Here is a 26,495-nt window from a genome sequence, read left to right as displayed (position 1 = left end):
CTTTCGCTGTCAACTTTAAACTGCAATTTGCGGCACAAGGCGGAAGGGAAGTAAAAAAAAAAAGAAGCAGGTCGCAAGGTATGAGCTCTAAAAAGAGTCCCCACGCACGCTCCTCTATATGTGAAAGTAATAAAAAAAGGGAACCTTGACATAAACCTTAGAGATATGGGCAAAAAGTATGCACATCTAACAATAACTGAGCGGAGACGGATAGAGAAAGTGGGCGAACCGGAAGGAATGAGGCAGAAGCAATCTGCCTTAACTTTGGTAACAAGTTTTTGTTATTGTTTTTCCCTGTGCCAGTGTGTGTGTGTTTCTGCCTTCCTGCGTCTGTATGTGAAGGCAGCTGTCAAAAATCAACGCAAACGTCAACGCTAAAAAGCAGCAAACAAAAAGCGACCCACACAAACAAGAATGGCGAGGCATGTTGGCGAAGAGGCGTTGGACACATGTTGAAAATGTCAAAAAGTAGGCAACGTGTTGTGTGGAAAGCCTGTCCGCCAGCCACGCCCCCTGGCCACCCGCTGCCTTATTGTATTTAGATATTTTTATAAGTTTACTACAAAACACACACACATTAACATGCAAGCAGTCCGCTTGAGAAACACACATGGCCTAAAAAGACAGGGCACTAAGGTCGCAAGAATGCTTTAAAAAATTCTTCACATCTTGCCACCGTTTTATTTATACACACGTACATACACATATATATATGTATTCTTTTTTTTTCGCTGTGTTCTGTTGTCAGCTGCCAACTATTTGGGGGCAAAAAGCGAGCGTTCATTGATTTTTATAGCCAACGCCTGCCAAGTGACAAGCGACAAGCTTCATGATCCTGTCAGTCCGTAGATAATCGTTTCTTGTACTACTTCGCTGGGTTCAAAAGGAGCTGAATCCTAGAATTTTTATGTGGATGCCTTTTATCGATGATTAGTCATTATGAATGCGTTTATAGCCGTGTTAAATTTCAATTTGAACTCTTAATAATCATAATAATCAGAGGCAAAGGAACTTCTGAATTCATATCTTTTGGTATGATATTAAATTTCAATTTCAATCAATATTATAGAACATTCTGAATGCATATCGTTTGTTTTGATATTTACTATAAAGTATATTAACATTATTATCTCCCTAGTGGGATGCAATTAATAGTTATTATGTAATGACCATTGTTAGGAATATGAAATATCTTGAGAGGTTTCCAGAACTTTCAATCATTTCAATCATTTCGAGAAAATCCCTCACCGACTCACCGACTCACAAACAATGTGCTTAACCCCTTTGCCAGGGGATTCTTTTTGGGTATTGTGTTGACTTTTTGATTATTTGGCTTTTAGTTGATTATAAAGATGAAGACGAAGGCGGGCGAAAGGCGAAAGATTCATATTCATCGAGGGCGACACACTCGACACAATGGATTCTGCCCCAACTCGTGGCCAGGACAAAAGGCTCGGGTTATCCACGAGAAACGGCAAACGGAACCGTGACAAAGGGGATGATCTGCTGCAAAGTACAGACTCCCACATCACATCACATGTGTATCCTGGTGCTCCACTATCGAAATGAGCTTTAAGTTCGCCTCGTTTCGTGTCATAAAAAGGGAAAAAGAACGCTGGACAAGGAAGCACAGCTGGGTTAAGAATGGCTTTTGGTTTGGATTCGGTTTTTGCGAGCGGTCGAGAATCAATTTAACGCACGCACGCTTTTGTTTGCCTGAATCGGAAACAATGTGGCAATGAGCCTTGTCTTGTTCAACCCTTTAATCGCGTCGTTATCGTAATCGTCTTGTTCCTTATAGCTTTAAACTTAAACAAGTGAAGTGAAGTGGAATTTAGAAACATAACTTTCATTCTAGCATGCAAACAAGTTGACTAATCAACTGCGAGAGTATAAATTAGTGCGGTTCTGCACAGTTTACTCAACAGAAATGTTTGGTCAAAATAATGCTTTAATATTAATTAGAATCTTAAAGCGAATCCATTAATTCAGCTAATCTCTTAGAAGTTCAAGCTATAAAGCTACTTTTACAAAAATCTTGCAACTAAATGAATTACTCAAAAGCGGACTTGGAAAAGTCAGAATTTAGGAAAGTTCGCCCGCGGTTAGAAAGTTGATTGATTGGCAAATTAAGATAAGTAAATTGGTGCCTTGTACATGGGCTTTAATTGAAAGCTAATTTGCTTGAGCAACCCTCTCGCAACTTGGGTGCCGCATTTTTGAAAATCATTTCATGGCAAATGGCTGCCTGGCTGCCAAACGCAGACTAACCTCCGACATCCGTGCCCCAAACTTCCGTTGCACCCCAATCCACCAGGCTGAAGCTAAACAAGAACAACAACTGCCTAAGACACTTGCGATTTTAGCTTTCGGTTTGACTTTTTTTTCTCGACATGTGGTGTAGATGTGTGTGTGTGTGTGTGTTAGCCAGCTTTCGTGTACATGTACATATCTGTTTGTGTGCGTTCTTATCCCGGGCTAACTGAAACTCAATTGAATGTAGCTCGTGCCCTTGTCCCAAACTTAAACGCCGAAATGAGCAACTTTTCTGTATGTACGTGCGTGTGTATGAGTGCCCGGGAACAACAACAGTGGCAGCAACAAATAAAATTCACATAAATTATATACATTTCGTGGTGTCGCTGGTTTTGTTGTCAGCCATTACGTTACGCTACGTTACGTCGAACGGCTTTTGTTACCTGTTTTCATTTCGGTTTCAGTTCTCTGCCTTAGTCCTGCATTTAAATTAAGTCTAAATGTCGACAAAAGGCCATAATTGTTGTAGCAGTTGTTGTTTCGCCCGAATGCCGAAGTTGTCACAGTAAACGAGACAACACAGGTTTCGAGCGAATAAAGCGCATACTTTATAGTTGGTTCGGAGTGTTTTTTATAACTTTTTTTTTGGGTGGGTAAAGTCTGAACGAAAGACACACACAGCTGCGGCACAGGCACTTGGAAAAAAATCTTTTAAAACAAACTAAAGTAAAAATCAGGCTATTACTTGTTTCGGATAAATCATATAGTATTTTATAAAAAATGATTAAAATAACATATAATGTTTTTCTTTTAACCAACAAACACACAACATGTGTGCACTGCACACCACTACACATTCCACCTGAATAGTTGATATTGACATTTTCATCGTTTGCCATGGCTGCGTGGCCATATTTATTTTCAATTTAACTTTAATGCTCGCGTGCTGCAAGCAAACAAGTTGGCTATAAGCGGGCTGATCAGGGGCCGTACTTTCGAGAGCTTGTTGCATGCCCCGCTCGCATTTATCCGAGGCAAGTAATTTATGGCCCCGGCAGCTGAGGAAGTCGGCAGTAAAGTTAATGCGCTCAGTCCCAAAAACGAAGCTGAAAACAAACCGTTTCGATCTGGACCCTCATCATAATTGTTTCGCATTTAAAAACAAAATGCTGCCAAAACTTTATAATGAAATAGGGACATCCGCTGTTCGTTTGAAATCGATACAAAAGCTGTACCACCACATTCACTTTCATTCCATTTGGATTATGTACATGATAAATTACCATATAAATTTGTATTTGGAGAACGGTAGTGCGGTTCACAACATTTTCATATTGTATTATTGGAGCACGAAAAGCGGTAACAAAATACTGGAATGCTTAGCGCTAATGTGCACTTGAAAGTTTTTATATCCTATTCTTAATTAATGAACAGTTGTATTCAAATAAAAACTCTTAATGTTTTAAGTGAAAAGTTAGCAGAGTCCGCACACATACGTTATACGTTTCTAACTAAACGCATTAAATTAATTCAAAATCCCATGCATAAATCCCACAACAACTCTTCAGCATGTTTGTCCACTTGTTGCTTATTCTTCTTTTGAGCGCAACCGGAAGTGCACAAATGATTGCATACCTCCAGGGGCTAACTCATCAGGTGGCTGCAATAAAAATATATTGGCTACTTATTCAAGCCAAACAGATACTTGTGCACATTAAACTAATTGCTTGACGTTTTCAGAGCGACAGAGAGACATGAGGCTAAAATTGCACTACCTCTAGACTTGCACGAAATGCCAACAATTATTTAACTGGGTTCTTTACATGATTCATAAATATTTTACGACTTTTATGTCACAATTTGTTTGCGTCCGAAGCGCCCGAAAATTGTTCATTTAAATTTTAATTGCTTTATAAATGCTAAAAAGTCCTTGAACTTTTTGCGTAAGAGTGAAAGTGCTTCAGCTTTTGGCCCGGTTCAGGTCAGGCAGGCAGGCAGGCAGGCCACGCCCACTGCCACGCGCCCACGCTCTCATCTCATAAAATATGATAAAGCTGCCCTTGGACCCGGCTAAGTGCGAGCATTTCGCTAGTTTGAAGCATTTTCGAAATGAAAAATTCTCAGCCCACCTCTCCGCTTTTCTGTAGTAGTATGGTACATATATATATATATATATATGTTAATAAAATGTTCACGCTCAACTTTGGCAACTTGGGCCGAAAAGACAAACAGAAACAACAATGAGCGGCAGCAGTGGGCTATTTAGTTGCAATTGTTGCTGCTCTCGTTGTTGCTCCCTTTTGTTGTTGTTTGGATGTAGTAGCTGCAGGGGAAAGCACAGGAAGGACAACGACAACCCGTCGCTGCTGTCAGCGGAAGGACGAAGGACGAGGGGCGGGAAATGCCCGTGGGTAGGCGAAGAGCTGCAGACTACGGAAAACAATAGATATGAGCAAACATTCCTGTATTTGTGAGTCAGGGGAGGTGGGGGGCAGCATGATGTGTGAGGTTGTTGTACATATATAATGAGTTATGCGAAATGATGTCCGTTAGGTATACTTGAGAAATTTTTAAGTGTCTTCTCGCACTTTGCACACGTACTCCTCTTGGGACTCGGTCGCTTCCGGTGTGTAAATGGGATGGGAGTAACCTCATGCATTAAGGGGAGTAGATTATTATAATTTCGATTAAAATTGCTGTTGACAGATGGCCAGGCTGGCCATTATCCTTTCGGGATCCTTGACAGAGTATCACCGCCTTCGTGCCGGGGATTTTCACAATTCTGCACTTTTGTATCCTACTTTGCCAACCCCTTGTTGATGATGTTCTTGTTTTGCCATGCCGTTTGCTTTCATTGTTTTGTCGTCGGAGGCGAGGAATGAAGAGGCCAGGATGTTGCCGGCTGCTCCTTTCCAGCCTGCTGGCAGTTTGTATTTAATGAATGAGCATCTAAACATGCACATCCTCGCACCGCCTCGTGTTGCCAGCTAAAGTGGCAATTAGAAAGTTGCCTTAAAACAATGGAAGCTTCATCTCTTAGTTGGCCATCTCGTACTCGAGTCCTCGCGAGTCCTTCAAGGTGATTTTTGCGCCAAATGTATGCGCCTACGCCAAATTAGCCTTGGCGTTGCACTCCTCCAGTGTGTGTCAACATTAATTATGCATTGAGCTTGGGAGTAAGTGCCTTGCACGGTGTTGCATTTGCCACTGCACTGCCACTGCCCCAATGCCACAGAATCCACATGAAAGGGAAAAGGTCAGCGGGCAGCGAGCAGCTGAATACAAATTGTGGTGAGCGCACCCTGAATAATTTGATGTACTGGGAAATTGCTCTAATTTATTTAAAAATGCTAAGTAATTCCCTTGGTTTCCCTTTTTACAAGCAGTAGTATGTTGAAGAAACAGTTGGAAGCCAAAAAAGTCTTAAGTTCTTACACTTTATTTTCAATTCTTTGTCAAACTTAAAGCACTTATTTTGCCACAAAATGTTGTACATTTTTTTTTTTTAGCTATTTACCAACAACTTAATAATGACTTTGACTTAATAATGGATTTAAAAAAGTCACATTCCATTGCGGTTTTTATGCTTTCATTGAAACCTTGAAATTCCGGCACAGAGGTGTGGGAAACTCCTGAGTGAAGAAAACTCGATTCGGTTTCTGTCGCCAATTTCTTATGCTTATGTTTTTCAGAAGAAAAGTGAAAAGTGAAGAGAGAGGGTAGAATGGTTGAAATGGGGTTGTGGCTTATGGAGGGATTGGTGTGCCACGGCTCCTTCCACCATTCGCAGCTCTTTTATTATGTGTATTTTTTATTGTATTATTCCTTTGTTGGTTTTGGCTTTGGTTTTTCAACTTCGTTTTACGATTCAGCGGCATAAATATATAAATTATTAACTCACCGCACACAAACATACGCATACTGGCGTGCGTGCGTATATGTGTAGTACATATGTATATGTGTGTGATTCCTGGATGGGTCCTGGCGACGTCCTTGTTGGCGCCAAGGAGTGAAGGCATCTCGCAGGTTTTCGCCACCGCCTTCGTTTTAGCCCTTCGCTTTCTTATTGCTTTTGGCCTTACCTTTTTACCACTCCAGTTTGCCTTTATTGTTTTGTATTATTTTTAGTTATATTCCCTGAAACGCTCCCTCCACTTCGTTTGCGTGTATGCCTGCATGATTTATGATCACACATTTATAGTGCTGACAATTGAATGATATTTTTACGTACATCTACATATACGTACCAACTACCAAATGCGTTTCTGGCTTTGGGCCCAAAGCGAATGCGCTTTGATCGATGGCACATCGCCCATCCTTTGGTGGGTGGAGGTCGTCCGTTGATTTGTGTGACATTTTGAAGTGACATTGTTTGCATTGCGGCATTGTTGACCGTCGCCAGCCTTAGGTTATATTTATTTTCGAAAGTACAAATATGCCAGATGATATATGGCACTGCCATGTTGGTATATGCTATGTATCTATTTGAATATATATATTCATACCACTTACATCGAATCGTCTAAAAAATGAAATACGTTTTCAATTTGGTTCGGGTGTTTTTTTTTTTTTGTGTTCTTGCCACCAAAAGCCGTTAGAATGTTATTTGCATTCTATTAGTGGCATAAAAAAGCAGTTTGACAGTTACTGTAAAGAAATATCTGATAGCATTTATGTGGTGCTCTGAAAATATCGTTATGACCGTGTGTTGGCTGAACAATGAAATGCCGATGAATAAGCCATATAAAAAGTGAATCACTTGTGTACTTTGAAATTCTTAAATAAATGCTTTCAAATATGCAATTATAAGATTAATAGTTAGATATTATAAATAGAAAATTTATCATTTGGTGCAGTGTATTTATTATCTGTTGTATTTACTCTTTATATTTTCCAAAATAATACGTCGATACCTTCACTGGTGGCTAAATGTCAGCATTCATTGCATAATTCCGTACGATTATTGCCATACCAATTGCATTCGAAACGGCAAAAGGTAAACAATCAGAGATTTTGCCGTCGACAACTTTAATCAACATTTTTACCATACTCATTCGGGATGTTCGGTAAACAGAGAGACTGTCATAGACACTTATCAAAATGCCATTAAAAATTCACTTTGCCATTGCCGTCTCTCGGATTCAAACCCCCTCCCAAAATGGAAAACAAGGATCGTAAGAACATTGTGGAGGCGAGAGGTTCGGAGATGGCCAAAAGTGTTTGTTTGTGCAATTTCAATTTGATATAAAAAGTAACCATTGGGAAACATAAATGTCATTTGAGATAAACGTAAAAATTGCCATTTGATGGTGTTCGGTGTAAAATTACATGCAACAAAGCATAAAACAAGACACCGAAACAGGACGAAATGGGGGACCGGAAAATAGCAAAACATGGTGAAAGGTAAAAAGTTATGGCCGAAATCGGGGCACAAAGCAAGGCAAGCTCCTCTGACGGCAGTAAAATTTAATCAATTGTGTCGATTTCCTCCCTGTCTCCAGTTTTATTCTGCTCTTCTTTTTTTTCCTTTTTTTTTGCCTTGCCTCTTGGGTACTTGAAATAATTGAAAACACACAAAGTTGAAGCTAATTTGAAAGCGCTCAACGGAAGGAAATGGAAGTGTTTCCAAAAATCAATTTCTTATTTCCTTCAGCTGAAATGGCACTGAGTTCAATTTGAAATCGAATTGGAATACATGCACTGCTATCATCTAATACATATTTGGAATGCCTTTGATTGACACATATCCTTATTCTGACTACTCAGAATCGAGTTATTTATCATCTACAAAGCCAGAGTCATCATCAACATTATCATTATCTCTGTATTATGGTGAACGCGATGAGAGTCGCAGGCAATATTATCGGTGCGAAACTATATGAAAAATGCTTTATTACAACACGCTGTACATTTGCAGTAACAAATGAGTGAGAAAGAGGATGGCAAACAGACAATCAGACACGACTGAGAGTGTTGTGCGTGTCTGTTTACCGCCATTCACACACACACACACACACTCACCAACGCACGTGCACTCATACCAGCGCAAAAGTCTGGCCCATTCGCCATTGTGTTGGTCATGCACAAACAGAAGGAGGAAAAGGTGGAGCAGGAGTTGGTGGTGGGATGTCCTGCGAGAAGCGGAGGCATACAAAGTGAGTTATGAAACGTTGACAAGACATTTTATTGCACACAGAGATACGCACACACGCATAAATCATGAACAGCCCAAGGCACAACTACCGCAATTGCAACCCTTTTAAATGTAACTACGTGGCCCGAGTAAAGATGTGTTATTATAGCAATAAAGTGACCATAAGACGGCACAGGAGTTGCTAACGTGAGGGATTTATGAGCAGGCTGTAAACGAAACAGGCGAAACATGTCTGCGAGCCACGTGACGTAAACGTAATGTATAAGTTGTTTCGGGACAAATGCATAAATTAGCCCAAATATATTAAACCATTGGAGGAATGAAGCCAATGCCAGCAGTTGACGTGTGATTTGCCGACACGCAATCACCACGTGGCGTATGAGCAATTCAGCTGCAAGTGAATGCACATTGCTCATACGTCATGTGTACGTCAAACTCCAAACGAAAGCGAATCAAAATTCATGAGGTTGCAGGGCATGAGGCTGGCAGTTCTTTGCCAGCTTTCTACTCCTATTCACCCACTAATCGGATGTATCTAGAAGTTGGACTAAATCATTATTTGGACTTACTCGGGTGTGAATTTGAAACATCCACAGTCCAAGGGTTAAATGCATTAGTGTTCCCTCTGTCCACTTGGACTTTGAACGTGCCCCAAGATCAACAACATTTTGGTCATCGTACCCTTTTTTTTTACTTTGCAGCTGAGATCCCAGTGGGACTTGGGAATAAAATTAAATACGTCCGCGCTGCAATTCGCGGGCTCAGCCGCTTACCCATTTCCATTTCGCGCCCTGACTTTCGTTCGTTTTATGTCTGTTTTACGGGTGAAGTGGAGGCTCCGGCGCACACTTACTTAACCCGGGATAAGGACGTTGGGCGAGGGCTCGCTTTTTAAATTCAAATCCGCGGACCTTGACACATTTTCAGCTTGGATTCGCATTTTGCTTTTAACATTCACCCTCGCCATTTTGGCATTCGGCAGCCTTTCAAAGGATTAGGACCCATACAAAAAGGGACGAGTTGCGGGCGCAGGCAAAGACATTGCTCTGACATTGGTTGGTTGGCTGATTGTTTTAATTTCTTGGGCAAACAATTTGGCAAGGCTTTAAAGGCCATCTCCTTTGAAGGCGCCATTTCAAGGGAAAGGGTTCCGGTTGAGAACAAATTAAAATGACCTTCACCCAAAACGGGCGTCAAGTGTCGACGACTCACGAAAAATATCTTAGCACGTGTGCGGCTCAGAAAAGTACGAAATACAAAATTTCAAAATACACTTTTCGTGCAGATCATAGTAAATAAAAGAGCGAATACACAGGAAATATTAAATAACATTTCCTAGATTTTTAGTGCAGCTTTTAAAATGTATATTTTAGCTACTATAGTTCGATTTATCTATTTATTCACCATAATAGTCTGGTTTTTCTGCTTTAGCAGTAGGCCCAAAATAAACCTGATTTAATATTTATATACTTGGATGATACTAATTTCACCGCGTCTGTTGGTTTAGTGTGTACTACATGTGTGTGTGTGTTTGTCTCTGTGAGGGGAGGAGGGGGGGCTGAAGCCCTTGGCAGTCGAGTGCCATCAAAGTGTCGACAACGAAGCTGCCGCCCTAGGCACTTAAGACATTTGCGGCATTTTGCACGCTACACCCGGCACACAGCGTCCATCGCCCCTGAAAACCCCCTCCTCATTAAAGTAATTGAAGTGCGGAGCATGAGGGACTAGGAGGGACTAGGAAAGGTGTTAAAAATGACAGCGGAATGTAACAACGGCTGGCTGAATTTTTCCCACGAACACGTTGCCTGGCATTAAATTCATTGTCAGCAAGGGGCCTTTCGCCGGTGAAGAGTTGTGTGTGTGTGTGCATTATGGCCATCAATTAAGGCTGAAGCCAAATTGTGTTGACACTTGGCTTGATGCTAAGTGAAGGCATCAAAGTCAGTAACAGCACAGTTGAGATGGCAGAAGCCGACGAAAAAACAAAAAAAACCCAAACCAACTGGCAGTGCGAAAAAAATGTGAGAACATAAAATATTTACGAGCCATAACAAAAATGAAATCGAGAAAAATGAAAGCAATAAACTGGACCCCATCCGCTGGCGAGGATAAGGGGTAGTCAGGTGTGGATGGCGTTGTTGTGATAGGGGAATAACCATATAAATCTATATGCGTTCATGTGCGTTTCTATATATTTTCATTTGCCATAAACTAACACCGGATAGGGCGAGTAAACAAGGCCATAAAAGTAGAGATCAATTCCTAATGCCCAATCAACTAGGAGTGGTATCCACCGAAGAGCTGGCCAAGCAAATTGCGATACAATGAAAACAGTTAAATCTAGTATAAGCAACTAAGCATGTGGGCACAGAAATCTGAACTACATATTCTTAAATTAGAAAATCTCAAAGGATACACGTTTCAAAATTAGCCCAGCTATATTCATAAACAACTGTAACATATTTCCCCTTTTCGAACCGCTTTAATAGCAGTTTTCTCTTATATTTTAGTTACTTTAAGTCCACTTTAAGTACCTTTTCCAATGCTTTCGGGCTCAAAACCGCCCACTATGTGGCCGAAAATCTGTTAGCCCTTGTATTCGCTGCGTAACTTTTTCTCGCACATTTGCGGCCACGAAAACTTTGCGGCAGAAAGCTCAAAACTTTGTCTAATTATGCGCAAAAATTTCGCTTCGAAGTGACCGTAAAAGGGGCAAAAGCAGACAAGTCATAAAAAGAGGAGCACAAAAAAGGTTTCGACTTGGCCCAAAACTTTTTTGGCCATCAAAGCCAAGGCGAGTGGCGCCGGCGATGCAGGCGAAAATGTTTCAGCACTAGGTTAACAAATGCGTGTCGTGGCCAACTTTTTAATTACGTTTAATTAAGACTGACCAGCAACAATAGCGTCAGCCAGATGTCAGCCGTTGGCTCTGCAAAGTTGAGTAAATAGGCAGATCGCTGAAAGTTATACTACACTTTTTCCATTCCATTTCCATACCACTTCACCCTCCCGCATCATCTGCTGTCATAATTAAGTCCGAGCTCAGTGGCTCCACGTTGACCGACTCACAAAATCAGTTAAGTGCAGCTGCTCCGCACGGACACTTGGCCAAGAGGGGCGGATAAAAAACGTTCGACAGCATCATTAAATTGTTTTCACCCGCTGCATGTTTTTTCAAAAAATGTTGCGTTTTCCATTTAGATACATTTGAGGAGAGAATACAAAAATATACGTGTATTTGTGGGTTTTCAAATGTTAAACATCTTCCAAAAGCAAACCATATACTTAATGTCGTAGGACATTTTAAACTTTGCTGTCTTATTAAACGAAAGTATGGAACCTTACAACTTAAACTAATTTTTCTTTTCAATGTAAATTGTAGACATATTTGTTCTGTTTGGTCTTTTCAGCTTAAAAACTTACTCTTTCACAGAAATTTCTGTTATTGAAAGCAACTTTTCACTACCTCAGTAATCAAAATATCCAATGTATCACTACGAGCGGTTGGCTACCTCGTACAGCAAACAAGATGCAGTTTTCAAGATGCCATAAAAGCCAGGAAGCTGTCAAAAGTGCTGACACAACATAGCCGTCGTCTTCGATATCAAAACTTGCAATCGATTCGTAGAGAACATTTGAAATAAGAGCAAAAACAAGACGCTTTCAGTGACTGAAATATTTTGTTAATTGGTTTCAAGTGCTAGGGTTCCTGTCGATTTGCACTGTCAGTTCGTTTTTTTTTTTTCCAATAGAATATATTCGTGACTGTGGCATATCTCTTTGTGCATCTTCGGAATACACAAATAGACTGAGCCAAATATGTTTGCTCAGGCTTGAGTGCACCTCTATCGAAACTACGTTTATCCTGTTTCGTTTTTTCCCTGTTTATTTCTTTTTTTCGCGCTGGCTGTTTGCATTTTTGCTCAATGAAGTGCATCATCGTCATCGTCTCGAGCTCACTTACCATAAAGACAAAAATTGGCACCGGCAATCCCTCGGTTCTCCCTCGATTTCGTCTTCGTTTTCATTTTTTTTGTTTTTTTGTTTTGTTTCAATGAGTCAATCTGACAGTTTACGCCCAATTGCGCAATTAAAGAGCATATCCTTCTAGGATCCTTGTGGCAAGGTCGGAGCTTGCTTTTTATTAGCACAAATTCTGCTCGTCGAGGGCAGTTAATATTAATCAATAAACTGTGGTTGGCCCTAACCTTTAGTTCGGTGATGGGGGCATTGGGGACAGGGTTGGATGCCTGAGAACTCGCTCAATGGCAACTGCCATTGAAAGGATATAATAAAAATTCCGTTGCATACGCTGAGGTCCTTGCTGCCTGTGTCGCTATGCCAATCGATTTTGCATAGGGGTGTAGGTGGTAGCTGGTGAGAACTACTACCTTTCAAAACTTTAAATGAAAAACTTTAAGTGCTCTGAGGCATGTGAGTCCCTCTCCACCCAACTGACTCACCAGCTTCACCTGCCCCACGTTTGTGAGTGTCGGCGTGCACAGTGGTTTGCCTTTCAGTCGATGGAGAACGTGCTGAAGTGCAATAAAATAAGTGTTGTTGTGGCCACTGGAATCTGTAATCTAAGGCAAGAGTCCACGGACCATTAAATTGGGCATTCAGAAACGCAGAAATGCAGAAATCATTAATTGAAATTTTATGTACAATTAAGCTATGCATTTCACTTTTACATCAAATTTCCTTAATGATGGCTAGAGCATATGATTTTCCATTGGATTTAGGTCAATATATTTTCATAAATAATGTAATATTTCGAATCTACAAATAGGTAGAAATTTAATATGAATTAATCCATACTCGTTTACGACTGCCCAATTCATTTAGCTCGGTCTTCTTTAGTTATAATAGCGTAAAATCAAGAATATTATATTTCTGAAAATTTAAACCAAAGTAAAAGTTTTGATTTTTATACCAAGGTTTTCACTAATTAATATTATTTATTTAATGACGATGATGGAATGTTATTTGGAATTTTCATATTTCCACCCACGAAGTAACCACTATGAGTATTTCCATGAAAAGGTAATGGCCCTAGGCACACACTTTCGCACACCAACGCACTCTGTCGCACACACACACACTGACACACACACTCACGTATTGGCCGTGGCTGTTTATCAATGCAAATATTTTGCATACGCCACGTTGCACGTGAATTGCAAGTGAGCATCCGTCGACCGTCGACATCGTTGTCGTCTTTTGTGCTGAGTTTCCTTTCCCCTGCAGCAGTACCCTCACTTTTCTAGCCCAGTTTTCCAGCTCCGCTTAGTTTTCCCCCCGCCTTTTTCCTTTTTCCAAGCCCTGTCCCTACGCTTAGTTGTAGGCAAAGTAAATACACATGCGGCGTCCGCTGAAAGGCCTAAAATTGTGTGTACCAGGCGCATGCATAATGGAAAACCTGGCCGACGAGGAAACCAGGGCTAAGTAAGTTTCACACGCTTTTCCCCGCCAGAAAACTTTGTTTGCGCTGGGCATTTTAAATGGCGAAAGCATGACGAACGAGACGAGCTGATGCTTAAGCAAAATGAGCAATTAAGGATTATTGCATGGTTTTGCCCATTTAAATTATGGGGGAAAATAACCTAGAAAGGCATAATGTAGCCACAAAGAAGCCGTCGGTTAATTTCGCAGTTAATCGGAGGCTCAATGGATTCATGTGCATCTATGGATGTATATACATACATATACTGCTTGGCTCGTAAAGCCTTACCTTTGGTCAGGTCCTTGCTCCTTGCTTTCGTGGAAGGAACTTGCAACTGGATGTGCAACTGCTGGCGGCAGCAACAAAGTTGCATAAACTTTGTTAACATATGGCCTTTACTTTTTCTCTACTCCCCCCCGCCAACTGTCACTCCTCCCTTTCCGCTCCATTTGTTTGTTTATTTGTTTTGTGTTTGTTCTGCGATGGGGACAACTTTTAGCACTTTTACCACTTGCAACCAAGTGCAATCTGGCCCGGAGCCGACTGTTTGCCTTGCCACATGTGTCAAGTATGGGGCATGGCAAAAGGCCAAAGCCAGGCGTCAACTGAATCAGCGTGACAATAATTATGAAGGCGGTAATCAAATTCACCGCCAACTCAAGCTGCAGTTCCACTTTAACATGCGCCGACTGGGGAAAGAACAAAAGGAAGTGGCAACAAAACCGCAACAGCAAACTTGAGGCAAGTTTGGGGTGGTGGTCTTAGCCCTCTGAAGAGCGGAAACAATGTCGAGCCGAAGAAAAAAGAAATTAAAACTTGAGCACTGTTAAATAAATAAGAAAAAAAAAAAAGGAAAATTGTTTGCACATGAACAACTTTTCCGCCTTTCCATTACTTATACTCTTATGAGAGTTTGACGGTCGAAAAGGCACAGAGAAATTAGAGAAATTTCAAATTAAGCTATGACATGTGTGTTGACTGATGTTTAGCTGGCATAAATAGAAATTTGTAGAATTTATATTAATTATCCCTATTCGCATATTCATTTGCATATGAATAGAAAATATTTATCTTTATTTAAGCTCTTTCATGTTTGTTCTTAAAACATTGCACTTCATACATTTTCATTAGTTCTCACGATAAACAATCATTTTTTACTATGCATCGCTGCTAGAAAATGATTTTCCAAAGCTTCTTTCATGGAAATCGAGCAATTCGCGTGTTGAGAGGATAAACCCAACTATCCTGGCAGTCGTCAGTCAGGAGTAAAATTACTTCCGCCCCGGTTAATAGTATTAAACAAACAGCGTTGGGGGATACTCATTCTATAGAATGGAAACGGATCGGTTGAGCCAAGATAGACAGACAGACAGGCAAGTTGGAAAGTTCTACTTTTCGCACAGCTTTTTTTGGGATGCCGTCTTTTCACCGCCTCGGTCGCCAGTCGGTGGGTTTTAACCGCAAACACGTTCACACATGAGCTGCAACTGGGGCCACCATACTCCCACCAAATCCTTTCTGCCATTTCAGCCGTAATTGCATTATTTTCATTAACAAAAGTTCAACTTGGGCGGCGTTTTTCGCACTCGTCACGCTGCCCGGGATGGCGATGGGTGGTAAAATGGGCAACTTTGCATTTCCGGGACAATAGTTATATTCCTCCTCTTATTCAGCTCCAGCTGCTATTATTTCTCTTTTACTTATTTTTTTTTGGTTTTTTTAACAGCTTTTAGCAGTTTAACCCTCTTGAAGTGACGGCTGTAGCTGGCCATTGTGATCGGATGTGGGTACGTGGGCATAATAAACTTTAATTAAAATGCATAAAAGCTCGCCAGTAATGAAAACTGAAGTAGCTAGAGTAAGGGCAAGGTGTGCTGGTCGCCTTGCCGAATTAAAGTGATTCGAGCGACGGGCAATCAATTTAATTAAGAAAAATACCAGGTAATGTGATGATATTATACTCCTGTCGAGTCTCGAACTCGATACTCGATACTCAGTACTCGGTATCGCGTAGTAATTGGTAATTGGCATTGCCTTGGTAATGAGGTGCAAAAAAACAAGAAATCAAACGAAGCCAGCAGAAGAGAGGATGATAATAATGGTGGTAAAGATGCGAAAAGTAAGGCAAAATAAGGTACAATGGTCGAATTAAAAAAAAAAGAGAGGATCCAAGAATGTATTTTATAGTTCAAAGTTACTTTAAGATTCATTTGCATCCTAAAAGTTAGTTAATAGCTATAGGAATATATAATACATACCATCAGTTTATTTGAGTCTAAACAAAGGCACCTTTAAATTTCCTTACAAGCGCCATGTTTTTGAAACAATCAAAGTCATGGAATCCTAGATCCTTTAATAATACAATTGACACATTTAGGTCTTGGTTTTAACCATTCATGCCCTGGGCCAACTCGTTCGTCTGACATTTTGACAGATTTGATGGCGCTTGAAGTTTGTGTCATTTGCCACCTTTGAGTAATCTGCAACTAAATTAGAAGCGCGGCCATCACAAAAGTTTTATCTGACAAATACATTTCAATTGTCGGGCATGAACCAGCCAACTTGGCTCTGATGATAAATGAAAATGAAAAGTTTAATGAACCACAGAAACAGTGGCAAAATGCCGACTGCCGACGAGAATAATGAGCGTCCATTGTGATGTAAAATAATGGTATGGGTTTGGCAATTAAATTTTGCTTAGCTGCCACGCCCCCCAATTCTCCAATTCCGCCCCCGGGTAAAACTCAATGCCCACGGAGTCAGTGCGAAAGTTGTCAAAATTAACAAAACGCTGGGCTTCTCATTAATCTCTGTCTCCCAGATGGGATGAATGAATGGCCAGTCCAGTGCACAATACTCATCTCTTCGTCATAAAAATGAAAAATATACTCAAAATGACAGCAAAAAGTTGTTGCGTCCCCCATCTCCGGCATTTTCCAAATGGCATCTGGTGCGTGTCTGTGGTAGTGTGCTGGGGGAAAAATGTGAAAATAGGAAAATTCGACGGGGCACTGAAGCTCTGCGAGCTGTGCTCCCGAGAGTTAATCATTTTCCTGCAGTCATTTGTTTGATGGCCTTGCCTTGTTTTATTTTATTTCATATGCTTCGGTGTCATAAATGTGGCACTGCATGTGCTGGCAAAATGCGCATACGCAGCGTTGGCCGTTATGAAGTAAAGTGGGTGTGTCACGCAGTAAGATCGAAACCAGATGCCGTTCCTAGCCACAGCACAGTGTACAGTTCAGAAACTAAAAACTACACACACACATTCATAAAAGTTGAACCATTAAATAAATAAGTAAAAAAAAAATCTAAAATATTTTACTGTCAATTTCATTCCATCAAAACGTGTTATTTATTGAAATTTGAAAAATCAAGTCAACCAATTGGTTTATAAAAATAAAATACTATTTGGGAATATATAAAACTATTCAGTGGCTAATCAAAATATTATAAATTGATTTTGTTTATTATATTTCATCTGTGCACATTTTGTGCATCCCGGTAAATACAATCAAAATAAAGCTCTTGGATAAGCTATTTTAAGAGAAACAGAACACTTCCAAGTTCATTCGACTTTATGGGCAATAATAAACTAGAATATCGAGGACAGGTCATAAATTCCAGAATATTAGTTTGCGAATTTTCTAGGAATTTCGAGCTGTCAGCAATTAAACGAAAATGCTTGAGAAGTCCCGAACAATGTGTGCACATGGACTGCAATTAGTTAATTGGAATTAGGCCTACGTTCGACTCAAGCTCAAGTGTGACCGTCGTTGTCCACATTTTGGCACCAAACTATTTGGCCGATCGGAGAAGGATTCAACAAATGGCCAGGAATGTAGAACTGGAGTACTGTTTACTCAATTATTTAGAGCGTGTCCTGGCCCATGCAGCTGGCCATGCATAAATAATGGAAAAGCCAGCGCCAGTGTGTCCCAAAACAGAAAACAATTGAGAGAATTCCCCACGTGCCCCGTCGTGCCATGTGTCGGCAATTGAAACTCAATTTAGTCAACTGGCAAAAAACAACTGGTGGGGGGGGGGGGGGGGCCCACGGCGGGGGGAATCTAAAAGAAAAATGAGCCAGCAAAATGCATTTTTACAATTTTCACGCCAATTGCCATAAAAGCTGTAAGTGAAATACTTAAATGCAGCCACCACCTCTGCTTCGCCGGGGACTAGGACTCTGTGATTCGCTCGACGTAGAATCCTTCCACCACCTCCTTCTACGCCACCTAAAAATGTCGCCCTCTCTGCGATTCGGTTTCCGGTTTCCTTTGCAGCTTCACCTACTTCCTGCCTGGCCTGGCAGTCGGCTCACGTTTTTGGGCAATGTGTCGCGACAATCAACAAGCCGCGCAAATGTTCCTGCTGCCATTTGGGTACCCAGCACGGAATGCGGGCACCAAATGGCACTGAGATTGCCGGTTTTGCAGCCCGAATTCGACTGGGCACTTTTAAGATGGTTTCCAGAGGATCGAGAGCACAAATAAATTACCATGAAGTCTCTTAAATTAGATAGATAGAAACACACACTTCAAACAATTTATGATAAATCGCATATTTCATTAGGAACGTAATTGAAAGCGGTTATATGAAATATTGAGAGCATTAATTTCATTAAATCATTATAATAAGTAGATTACTTTAAACATCAAGTTATATTAATCAATGGGTGTACTGTGCAACCCATACATCAGTAGCGAGCCTTTAAGCCCAGCCTGTTAACATTCGTTACTGGGCATCCTTTAGTCCATCAGTGCGGCTCCTTAATCCTGCCCAGCTTTTGCGGTGTGCGGAATGGAACACCGGGTGCCGCCTGGACGGGCAATTAAACGCTTTGCCGGATGCGAAGGATGCGGCGAAACTTTAAACAAATAGCCCGAACAACGAGCACAACAACATCGACAAGAACAAGAACAACAATTAATGTGAATTTATTTTTCGGACTCATTTGGCGGTAATTGCCGAGCGTCAACGAGAGCAAACAGAATGAAAGCATTCGTATTTCGTGCGAGGGTTGCCAGTGGAGTTCAGTCCACTGTCATATGCAAAGGTCCCACGAACCGTTGAATAGCGACTCGGGAAAAAAAGTGGATAGCTCGTAATTTCCCTAGAATTTCTGTCCACTTATTTACGATGAAATTTTTGGACAGCCTACGCAGTAAAGGACCCCCCCCCCTCCTTTTTTTCACCCCTTCGGCAATTCCGGCAATCATTTAAGCTGTTTTACGATCTACAATTGTGTGGCTTCAGCTCGGCAACAACTGTAAATAACTTTGCTCATTTCAAACATTTATTGTTGACGCAAACGGCCTGTAGGTCGGATATTTTGGTTTTCGGTTTCGAATGCTCACTGGGTCTTATGGCCGATTTTTACTTGTGTTAATTTCCTGTAACGTGGAAATTACCCCTGACAAATGAGATACTTTCGGTACCTTACTCACAAGCAGAAGGACATAAAAAGCAGACCACATAAAATATGATGAAGGGCACTCAAGGCGCCCGAACTCGATGACATCCATCAAATATTTAGGCATACAACATGCATAAATGGATGACACACACACACACATACATAGACGCGTACACCGGGGGGCGTAGGTGACACGCCCTTTGTTTTCATAAATATTAAAGTGAGCAAACCTTTCGGGGCGGCCTGTGTGCAAATCTTTGCAATTTCATTTGGCCCAGAACGACGTAAATTTATGGATGAGAATGCAAAGTTTGTCGAAACATTTTCTTAGCCCACTTTTGCCGCTTGCTGCTGTGAAATATAATTTATAGAAAATATATGCAATTTCAGCGCAGTTGCAACGCCACAAGGTGCCACAGTTGCATTCGAGCTGGTGGTGCCGAAAGTGGCAAAATATATGCGGAATATTTTAACGACTTTAGAGCCAGTCTAGATTTACTTTTCCAACTACAGCAGTTGTGAATTGGAAAGCCAGAAGTCAGCCTAATGTTGCCACATTTCCACTGACGAACCACTGTGCCACATCGAGCAATTCATCTCCGATTTGTGGCATGCAGCGCAGAGAGTGCAATTGAAAGCGCTGCGGCAGCGTCATTAATCAAGTTGCAACTACGAAAGCGATTTCCCCCCGCAACCAGAAAACTGCACTTTTCCATCCCGAGGAATCTGTTCGCAATTTGGATGAGCAGACAAATGACTGGAAAGATTGCCATGCGAATGATCTGGCCCAATGAAATATGATTTGAAGGCGTTAAGCTGTCAGCCGCAAAAGGTAGATTTACTACCTGTTTTCTTGTGTCCCTATACACCATCACACACACACACACACACACACGTCTTTTGTGGTCGGAGGCCATGGAAAATTTATACGCAGTGCGGAATGAAAATGCCAAATTTCGTTTCAAGAACAGGACGCACAGGAATTTACAGAGTACTGCACACTTATTGCCTCCCAACTGAGTTGGGCTTTCTAAACGAGAACAATTCTCGGATTTAAGCTACCAACTACTCACTCGAGTGACCTCCAAAAATATGCCACACAATTGTTACACACAGCTTGCTTTTCCTCGCTGGGGGAGTGAGGGAAGGAAAAGCGATTTCATTCATGAAAATTTTTTACACAAAATTACATTTGCCGGGCCCCACGGCTAACTAACTGGCAGTCGAAAAGTCGGGCCAACTCGAACGACCAAAAGGCAGGCATTTTCCGTAAATTACTCGGACAAATTCCACCATTTGCCCCGCCCATCCCACATGGGCGTACTGCCCATGGATGTGGTCCAAAAAGGGGGTGCGGTTCAGAAACTTGTTCAAAGACCTACAATATCAATGAATCCTTGATGTTAACTTTACGACCCTCACATGCAACTAACCATTTCACCATTGCGTGTGTGTTTAATTTGCGTTGTCTTCTCATTAATAATGAAAGGCTACTTTTCGGTAGAGCAACCAACACCGGCATCAGATTTCCCAACTATGGTTGCGCCCATCTAAACAAAACAAAAAAAAAAAAGGGCATCCATGGGGAGGAAACTCCATTTTGCACACATGGTTACAATCGCTTTGGCATACAAATTCAAATTTAATCTGTGTCGGTTTGCTGGGATTTCCCCATTTGTAACAGATTATAATCTCTTCCTTTCCGAAAATAAAAAGGAGTGCGTGCAGGTGCTTTCTTTTGTTCTATCGCGATTCATTTCACTCGGTTTCAAAGGACTCGCGTGGGTCTAACGTTAATGAGTTGCCTAGTGCGTAGTGCCTAGTTGTTAAGAGGATGCCATGGAGGGCACTGTTGATGAGGATGATGATGATAATGACGATGTGAAACTGAACATGAATGGGGCACAAATTGTGCTCAATTGGATGTGATTGGGTTTGCCCCGTGCTCGTATTGCTTTGACTATGTCCTCAATGCTTGGCCCATTCAACAAATATCCACTTAAACGATCAAAAAAAAAAAAAGCTTGGGAAGAGGCTGAAGGACTTTAATTAAATTGTACAAATTTTTAGCAAGCCAATTGGAAAAACCGGCAAATTAATTAAAATTTAATCGGATCGGGGATCTATGTGCTAATCCCACAGTTAATTAGCTAAATCGTGTTTGCAAATTATGAACACATGTGTAAAAAGATTAAAATATATATAATATTTATTTTTTTGGTTGCTTTAAATGTGATTTTCAAGATGTACTCTCTGGCTATAAATTTAAAGAAAAGAATGCGTTAATAAAAGAACCCTTTCTGACAATTTCCTATAGATTTCAAGCTCACTTATCTTTTCTCCAGAATAGCTGAATAAAGTTTCGCATCAAAGAGCCATTCATTCAACTGTGTTAGCAAAACTAAAACGACAGCAAAACTAAAGTGAAATCAATTTCAAGCATTACTGGCATTCCAAGACACACACAAAGACACACCTACATATATGCATATATGTACATATATAGATATATATGTAAATACCCATTTTGCGACTCGCTCCAGGATCTTTTTTAGTAAATTTATAGACCTCCTCGTTGACTCCTAACATATGCATAATTTTTCAAGAGCATCGTCGTCGCATTGGTGCCGGGCCATAAAATGGAATCTCCGAGTGCTTTTAATTTGTCCTACCAAATGTAAGGACTAGACAGGACCTCCCACCCACGTACACACACACATATACACATCTCGTTACTTAGCGCACATTTAATTTTGTTACGCACACACACACACAAGCACACACAAGCACTGCGTGAAAGCGGAGAAAGCGAGAGTGAGAGTGGGAAAGGGAAAGGGAAATGGAAGAGGAAAAGGATAGCTTGGGCGCACCAGAAAACTATGTAGCAATTTATAACTTTTCCCAGCCGAGTAGCAATTTCCATCGACAAAGGAGGCGGCGGAGCAGCCCCTTTGGCAAACGATAATGAGACTTCGTGCCAAATTATTTAAGAGTTGAACGTAGTGGAGAGCAGTGGGGAGGTAAACACAAAAGTAAATCAAAAATTTCCGGAAACCCGGAATGCGATTAATAAAAGTGTAGCACTTAGCCAGATTAGGCACTGCACAATGGCGTAACAATTGTTAATTACCAATTCGCTTACAAAGCGGGCGAAATTTAAAAGTAAATTTGCCCATTAAATTAACTTAACTTAAAATGCCTGGTCGTTGTGGTGGGGTGTTGTGCAATTGCCAGATGAAAATTTAAATTATTTTGCACATTAAATTCTGCGGTTACCACGCAGCTAAATTAATATAGCCAAGTCGCCAAGGCTCCATCATCATCGTCGTCGGCGGCTTTGGCGCTGAAATTGAATTTGCCAGCGACTGAGCCGCAAACGCTGAAACCGCGATCAAAATCTAGCCACGCATACAGTCGCAGTCGAATTCATAAAGGACCCCCGAACGCCACACCGGCTGGAAAATCCCACTCGCAGGACATCTACATCCTGGCGCTTTTGCCCTGTCTATAACGGAGCGATTTCAAAAATCTGCGAGCACGTGGAGTGCTGTTAAATTCATTTCAAAATGCGCAAAGTGTTTTGCGTCGTCACACAGTACAGTTCTCACACATTCATACACACGGCTTTTGGTAACTTGCTACGGGGTTTTAAGCCTTATAAATTAGCGGTTAGATTGTGCGTCATAAATCGTGCGATTAATTTTTAAGTGCTTGTGCGGCTGCTGTTTGTTTTTGAAGCGGAGCCTCTCCATCTGCACATCCTTGATTTCTAGCCCCCGAGAATTGTGATGGTTTAGGCCGTTGACCAGGGTTGACAAGGGATTAATTCGTAATTCACAAGTTGTCGCTCTAATTAAAAATTATGCCTGCAAATGGAAAAAACATTCAGTTTTATAAATGGAAAATTCACATTCAGTTGGTAAAACAACGCATCGCATTCGTTTTTATATGTGTGTACCCTTTTGTTTATGTTTAAACTTCGTGTTTTGTTTCGAGCCACGAATAAGCAACAGTTTCCTAAACAAAAGTTAACATGAATAACCAAATGTAGCAGTTTCAAAATGCATTTTTTTTTCCAACTCTAGTTAGCAATCTCTTCCAACAACTGTCGAATAAAACTCAGCATTTTCCATTTAAGACATCCTGGCCGATGAGAAGTCACTAACTCCGGAAAATCCTCTTGAAAAGGCTGCTTACCTTTTTACCCGGACCAAACCATCAGCATCCCCTCGAAATTTATGTATCTAATTAAAAGGAAGTGGAAAAAAGTCGAGGGTCCTGAATCGAAAGAAAGGAAAAAGAGGCCTGTGTACTATATGCTAAGCGCTTCGCCTAACTTCGTTTCGCATAAATTTCAGCGAGATACCCAGTGGGTATGGGCACGCATTATGTTTGTTTATGCTCGAGAGCTGCATTTTTATGTCCTGTCGGCGAGTTGGGGATGTGGAGCCATGGACTACAACTGCGGCCACTCCATCAGTCGGCGCAGTCGGTTGGGTGGAGACCCAAACAGTACACTGCACTACACAACAGCGGGATGTACGCACTCAACTAGGCTGAATGGTTCAAAAAGTCAGTGGTTCGCTACAGTGGTCGAAAATCGCTTTTGCTGCGGCTGATGAACCATGAAATCTGTGGAATTTCCAGACGGTTGCAGATGAATTCAGTTCGACGTGCATCCTAGTCGATGAAAGCCACATCTTTGCTCCTCCCTGGCGCCCTTTGCCTGGCCACATTCGTTGCCAAATGCGGCATTCTCGAAACTCTCGATTTTGCGGAACTATTCTATTATCCTATGTACAGCGGCAATCCTTAGAAAAGGATTCGAGGCCACGGTGAAAGTCTGATTGAGAAACTTCAACATTGCGAATGCGATGACGGACCACGATATTTCACTGCTCTGTAGTCCACAAATCAAAGGCACTGTCATAGGTCAAAGTGAAGGCCGAATTGAGCCATAAGTCTTGACCTAAAGCAAAATCCACTTTATTTTGCCTTTAAAACGTTTAAAAATTGTTCTTTCTATCGTTCAACTATCTTAATAATCTTATAAGGGAATTATATTTTCTTTCTTAGAATAATTTCCTAAGACCCGTATACATTTCAAAATGTATTATCTATTCTAAATAAGTATATGAAATCATTTCAAATATATGTATTTTTTATATAATACTTGTTCTGCATCCACTGTGCTGGAAAACTCACTCTCTCTCTCTGAGCTCTGGCTGCTTGCCTTTTAGCTTAGCAGTTGGCTGCTGGCGATGCTTTTTAATAAAATTAGCTCCGACATTGGATGCTTGTTTATGCAGCAGCCGCCTAGCAAGGGGAATGGAATGGTTGGTGGAACTCCACTCCGCCAGCTCCACCCACTCCCATGGCGACCCGACGACCCTCGTCGTGATGCACAACCCTGAGTGAATGTGTGTGTGTGTGTGTTTGGATGCCTGTACTTGACTGCTTATTATGCATGAATTTCAAATGAAGTCGCGAACGTGACACAAACATGCTGCATGGCGATGCGGCATGCCCTTTTTGCCGACCAACTTGCCACCAACAACAGCCCACAAAAATTTACACATTCGCATTGCGATATGCATTTAATATGAGAGAGCAAATCGTGGGGCATGGGCTGGTTGGCTGGCTGGCTGGCTATCCAGTTGGGATTCGTTCTCGAAATGCTCGAAAAATTGAAAAACACATCAAGCTCATTGAGCGCTAAATGGGAATAGGTCTTAATATGCGGAAATGGCGATGAAGATGGTCGAAATGTTATGCGTAATGAAATTGGTGCTCTTTTTGGGTGTTGATTTTTTATGGCTCTTAAGTGGGCAAGGCCAGGATTCGCCCAATGCCCAATTGAAATTCCGTTGATCTGATCTCCAGCTTTTGGCTCAGAAATGAATGGCGGCAAGAGAGACCTCATTATGCTAGAGACTAAACTTCGTTGTAAGCCATTTTCTGTTGGCAATTAAACACTCCAGCATCTTGGCATCCTTCCAGGATGTCAGCATGTTGATAATGCACTCGCTAGGAAGGCGTTTACATTTATTTTCCCGCCTTAATTATATGCAAATACATATAAACAAAGACTGCGAAAGTTAATTGCCCTGCCATCGTTGTTGCTTTCGTTTCTTCCGCCGGGCTGGCTATTAACATTTAATTAAACGCCTTTCGCCGTCAAAAGAGCGCAAAAAAAAGGCGACATAATTACAAGCCAGTTACACGCATTTCTCTAAAGCGAATTTCCGTTCAAAAGTCGCTGGCAGTGCCAAATCTCGTCGAGAAGAATCTCATCCTCCAGCTGCCCAACATTATTGTTTAATTGCAATTAGTGCCGGGCAGGCAGCGGCGTCTCCAGAAACGATAATAACGAGCCGTGTGTTTCAGTTCATGCATAATGCAAAGGCCGAGCGTGGCCCACACATTGCAATTAAGTCGCGAAATGCTGCATGCACTGGGAGAAAAGGTGGTGTGGGTAAATCAAATATGGCATTCTAATAACTCTAGAATGATGCGAGAATGAATCTTTTAAAAATTGAAAATAAAATAAAACTGCATAGTAGCTCTTTGAGAAATGAAGTTAGTTTTTCGCCCAGTGCATCATCTCCCATTGTGACTGATTTGTTGGTTGTTGTTTCCCGTGCTGTTGTTGCCTTTGTTGCTGCCTGCCTGCGATGCTGTCGAAAGTATCTCTTTGGCAGCCAAGTCGAGTCGGGCCTTGAAGTGTGTGTTGCCACTTGAGTTCTCCAGCTGCTACTTCTCGCAGCTCTTGCCATCCACTTCCACTGCCAGTTCCTCCGCCTGCTCCCCATCCACTTCCACTTCCCCATCCACTTCCACTTCCACTTCCTTCGCATTTGGCCCTCGTTCACTTCTTGGCAGGAGTGTGCCTGAGTTGCCTTGAGGATGTGTTAGATTATTTTTATGTGCTCTTATTTTCGCATGCCTAAGTAGTTAGTTTAATAAATTGCATTGCTTAGGTAAGCGCCGTTGAGCGGCAGACTGCCTGACTTGTACAACAATTGACGGATTTTCATCATTTGAATTGCAAAAACATTTGCAAAACTTTCTCCGAGCCTTATTGAATAAGTTGATTTTAAGCTTGTCCTGTCGACTGCTGCTGCTGTTGCTGTCTGCCAGCAGAACGAGCTCATTTTCGCCTTCTGTCCACAAGAACGAAGCAATCTCAGCACGCTTCTGTTGCACTTGATGTTGAATTACCC

At 41.4% G+C, this 26,495-nt stretch overlaps 1 protein-coding gene and 1 long non-coding RNA gene across 8 annotated transcripts in view; one reads left to right on the top strand and one right to left on the bottom strand.

Annotated features, from left to right (window-relative positions):
- The window catches only part of nAChRalpha6 (nicotinic Acetylcholine Receptor alpha6), a 92,934-nt gene that overhangs the window by 31,387 nt on the left and 35,052 nt on the right, over nucleotides 1–26,495 (top strand). The gene's annotated exons all lie outside the window — the stretch shown is intronic.
- Nucleotides 5,795–6,664, bottom strand: lncRNA:CR43766 (long non-coding RNA:CR43766). Its single transcript, NR_073750.2, has 2 exons — nucleotides 6,488–6,664; nucleotides 5,795–6,428 (listed from the first exon to the last, which is right to left on the bottom strand). It is a non-coding gene; the product is annotated as a long non-coding RNA:CR43766 (long non-coding RNA).

This window comes from Drosophila melanogaster, chromosome 2L (assembly GCF_000001215.4).
Source record: "Drosophila melanogaster chromosome 2L".
NCBI lineage: Eukaryota > Metazoa > Arthropoda > Insecta > Diptera > Drosophilidae > Drosophila > Drosophila melanogaster.
This window is presented reverse-complemented; position numbering and strand designations above follow the sequence as displayed.